This window comes from Octopus bimaculoides, chromosome 5 (assembly GCF_046866305.1).
Source record: "Octopus bimaculoides isolate indiv1 chromosome 5, ASM4686630v1, whole genome shotgun sequence".
NCBI classification, from domain to species: Eukaryota; Metazoa; Mollusca; class Cephalopoda; order Octopoda; family Octopodidae; genus Octopus; species Octopus bimaculoides.
In genome coordinates this window covers 39,779,485-39,784,919 of record NC_142932.1, presented here as the reverse complement: position 1 = coordinate 39,784,919, position 5,435 = coordinate 39,779,485, and positions in this window count along the sequence as shown.

Genomic DNA, 5,435 nt, shown 5'->3' with positions numbered 1-5,435 from the left:
CGGATCAAATCGATTATATCGACTCCAATGCGTAACTGGTACTTATTTAATCGACCCCGAATGGATATAAGGCAAAATCGACCTCGGCGGAATTTGAACTCAGAACGAAGCGCCAGACGAAATACCTATTTCGTTATTGCCCACAAGGGGCTAAACATAGAGGGAACAAACAAGAACAGACGAACGGATTAAGTCGATTACATCGACCCCAGTGCGTAATTGGTACTTAATTTATCGACCCCGAAAGAATGAAAGGCAAAGTCGACCTCGGCGGAATTTGAACTCAGAACGTAACGCCAGACGAAATACCGCTAATCACTTCGCCCGGCGTGCTAACGTTTGTTCCAGCTCACCACCTTCATAAGTGTTAATATTGCTAAGAGCATACCACCACCACACTACTGGAAGCCCTCTCAATAATGATAATCTTTCTGGAGCTCTAATTTATAAAATAGTAACCTTGCAGTGTTAGTTACCGTTTGTGCTGTCTTTTTTCATATTCGATAATTTAGTCTTGGTGTTAATTTGTTTATAATCGATTTTCCATCAGATAATAACTGAACTAATGTACTATTCATTCCTATTGTCTTTCGTTCGGTTGAAGAAACTGAAAGAAGCCCATCAATTCGTTTCGGTTACACATATTGGTAACATTGAAAACAATTCCAATCTCAGTCGTATGCGCGACTGTTGGTCACTTTAATTATTAGAATAAAGAACTGAAACGAATCATTCGATGAGAAACTGATGTATTTACAATGAATTTACAATCAAATTCCCCATCCCCTTTTTTTTTCACACACTACACACATTAGTTTAAGGATAACTGAATTTTATTTTCGATTTCTGTTATATTATATCATTATTTAGGAAATAGTATGCTATGTTAGTATACCTACCTATTTAGCCATTAGGCTTCACTTATAAACGAAACTCTTACTTATCACTGTTCCCAGCATTATCAATCAGAGAGAGATGTGTGAAACTAATTTAGAACTATAGCAATCATCACACAAATTTTCTTCACCCTGTTCTTTATGAAGTATCTTAAAACATACGCATTCTTCTACACTTCAAAAGAAAACTTCATTTACGTGGTTTAGCGCATCATTTTCTTTAAAGGAAATACTCAGACATATAAATACGCATATACGCATATACGCATACACATTGATGGAATCAAAGTGAACGTCTGGTGATAGACACTCCTGCTCTCACCTATATGGCAACCAGAGGCCAGTAGCAACAGAATTCTCTATAACTCTTTCATATTGCTACTTGTGTTGAAGTTACATTATTGACGTCAAATGGCGGCAAAATAAACCATCTTCTCAGTTCTCTTTCAACTCCATTATGTAACAACTTCTCTATCTCTAAATTTCGTAAACTTGAATTGTTATCCAGGCTTTAGCGATGAAAATATTCTCAAACAACAAAAAAATCTTCGACGATACCTTTACTTCCCTTTACTCAAGAAATATAACCGAAATAATTAAGGTATTTTTCAATCTTCTTCTTCTTCTTCTTCTTCTTCTTCTTCTTCTTCTTCTTCTTCTTCTTCTTCTTCTTCTTCTTCTTCTTCTTCTTCTTCTTCTTATTATTATTATTATTATTATTATTATTATTATTATTATTATTATTATTATTATTATTATTATTATTATTATTCAGGTCACTGCTTGGAATCGAAATCGGAATCTTGGGGTTAGTAGTCCTAAGATTCGAAGTTAGATTCCAGGCAGTGACCTGAATAATAATAATAATAATAATAATAATAATAATAATAATAATAATAATAATAATAATAATAATGATAATAATAATAACAACAACAACATCGAAAGATACCTTAGAAACGAGAACCCAGGTTCGAAATTTCCCCAAAACACCTGATGAAGGCTGGAGAGTATAACAGCCGAAACGTTGTATTAACAACAAACAAGATGAGGACAATTATCCGTCAGATGTAAATTATGTATCATGCTTGATTTGTATAATGTTTTGAAAAATACAGGATTTCAAGTGTTTTTATACTCCATGTAACATACCTCCTTTTTCTGACAAAAATGTAACCATGAAAGCTAAATGTAGCGATAGAATATAATTTACATTCCTTAGTATTTTGTAGCTTTACTATTTGTCTGCTCAATCCCATACATAAAATCGTCGCAATGATATTACCATAATCCCGGCCCAACCAAAACAATTTGAATAGATTTGGGTTGTTGAAATATGATGCACTGAGTTCATCTACATCTCAATAGTGACCTCTCTATTGCAAAGAAGAATGTATATTTTATATCATTGCAACAATATATATTTTCCATTCTATAACACTCTATGAAGTAACAGCATACACTTACTCGTAGCGCTAGAATTGAAATACCGATTTACCTGCACCCAGATACACTCCAAGCCTCAAATGAACGTTTCCCATGTCGCATAGCAACATTATTCGCTGAAGTGAATATGGTGTCCTATATGGTTAGTCAGTCCCATACGTGAAATCGTTGAAATCCCAGTACCATAATCCCGGCCTAACGAAATCAATGTGAACATATTTGGGAGAGGGAAACTGAAAAATTACAGTTGTATAAATATATGTAAATATTTTTGCGTGAGTTCTCATGTCTATGATTGCTCCCTGACGAGAATATATGATTTCATATGTGATTGTTTGATTATGTCCCCGTACTTAGCGGGAGTGACGGTTTGTTAAAAAGCAGGCGTGTTTGTATATTCTGTCACATGATTCGCAACTTAGTGAAGGCGCATGGCTCAGTGGTTATAGCGTCAAGCTTACGATTGTGAGGTCGTGAATTCGATTCCCAGACTGAGCTACGTGTTGTGTTCTTGAGCAAGACACTTTATTTGAACTTGCTCCTGTTCACTCAGCTATAGATACACGTTGCGACGTCACTGGTGCCAAGCTGTATCGACCTTTGCCTTTCTCTTGGATAACATTGGTGGCGTAGAGAGGGGAGGCCGGTATGCATGGGCGACTGCTGGTCTTCCATAAACAACCTTGTGCCTCGGAGGGGATCTTTCTACGTGTAATTCAATGGTCATTCATGACCGAAAGAGGGTCCTTGGCTTCCTCTGCTGCGCAACCACATGGTCAAGGGTTCCTGCATAGTAATTTGGGCAGATGTTTTGTATTATAGACACACACAGACTTGTGAGGGAATTCGGCAGATAGAAACTGAAAGAGGCCGGTTGTATATATGTGTGAGTGTGTATGTGTTGTTACGTCTGTGTTTGTTCATCACAACCACTTGGTGTTAGTGTCTTGACGTCCTAATGGTTTGGCAAATGTACCCGGCTGGATAGGTACCATGCTGCAAAGGAAGACGTAGTGGGTTTGTTTCATTCGACTAAGATTCTTTAAGGTGATGATCCAATATGGCCACCGCCTTATGACTACGACAAGTAAGGGATGAAAGGAAAAGATGTGTGTGTGTGTGTGTATATATATAAATATATGTAATCATATATACATACGTAAAGAAATGTTAACAATTGTAGATTCAATGACATTTCAAAAATACATTACCTTACAACAAGTTCAATTGTGTTACATCTAAAGATTGTTAGATAACATACATAATATTAATTCTATACATAGAATATGTATTTCCATACACCGTGTTTCATTTCCATGCATTTTAAGGGTTCTATTTTCTTTTCTTAAAAATGTTCCAAGCAAGTAATACTCATCGCATTAATATTTCAGGACCACTTAATTCCATTCATATTGAATCATTTCTATAACTGCAAAGACATTTAATTCAAATCGTTTGCAGTTATAGAACATAATTTCCATATCTGGAAAAGTTTCTGATTTTAGTACCTCATGTATGTAAACGCTAGAAAATTGCATTAGGATCCTTTTTTCTATACTCAATCCCATAAATATCATAGCATTTCTTTTTACATTACAGAAGAAATAGGGAAGTAAAATGAAGATCAATTGATTCATTTCAAGATAGAAGGACGGAGCAGGATGTAATATTTAATGCAAATATGGTCGATCTATACTGAATTGATATTCTTGCCGAAATCTTTAAATCAGAACAGATTTAGCGTTTCCTCTTGAACATATTGTTAGCTCTATTTCATATTTTCACATTTTTTTATTAATGATACTGCCATTCCTCATATGCAAACAGGAAAAAAAAAAGAGACATGAATACAAAAGACTTTTTGTCTTTCGTTATATTCACCAATCGGACATCAAAACTAGATCGTATTTAATTGAGATAATTTGTAATATTTTAATGTTACAGCATATAAAAAGGCTACAAAGCATAACAGAATATTAACTAGTCGAATATTCTTTACTCAAATAGCTTTGATGAACACTTCAGGTTGTTTAATTTAATTCATATGAAGATTACAACCGTCACTGAAGCGAAAAGCAAATTGCATTCATTTTGTGCAGGAAAAATACATACAAATATTGATATATGTTACTTATATATACATTAAAATGTCTGACATGGTAGCTATCTGCTATGATAAACACCCGTACAACTAAATGAAAATCACTGTACTTTATCATCCGATCAGTGATGGTACAGTGATTTAAAAGAAAGGGGACTGTAACTCAAGCGACCAGAAAAAAGAAAAAAAATATTATGTTTAATGCAACTTTCTCTAAAAAGTATGCAAGGCAAAAAAAAAAAAATGTTCATGATTTCATTTCAATTGAAATAAGTGAATCATGCATTAATTTTCTTATAACAGTATAAGCGTCAGACAGGAATGCTCCATATCACTTGTATTTTAACCATTAACTTGGATACAGTTATCCGTTGTGATCCAATAACGATACCACAATAATTATAGAGGAATTGAGGTATTTTCAACATATGTTACTCAACCACCTCTTCGTAATATTATGAATAATTTCAACTATTAATAATTTTGAGTGTAAATTTAGTGAACAATAATGTATTATAGTTTATTCACAAGTATGATTATATGAGATCGCTGGCAACAACTCAGTGTGGTTCATTTTATTGATCAAATGGCTTCACCCGTTAGTTAAGCAAACATGCCAACATTACCCCTGCTCAAAATGGTGGTGGAGCACATCTTAATTAAGTTTTTTGCTCAAAAGCTCAACGTGCCTCACAGGATGGGAATTAAAGCCGTGATCTAGCTATCTTGAGTGCAATATCCTAATCGCCAGGCCACTAGCCTTCACGCGCGTGTTCGCACACAGACGCAGACAGACACACACACACACAAATACCATATATATATATATATATATATATATATGAGTCAAAAAATTCCATTCAAATTCGTTCGTACTCCAACTGTTCCACAAGTGATACTCTTTTGAATTTTGAATTTGAACGAAATACTGTGATTGTTATTCGCGTAAAATACGTAGAGTACTCTTATTAAAGGATTTTGGTATGTTTTCC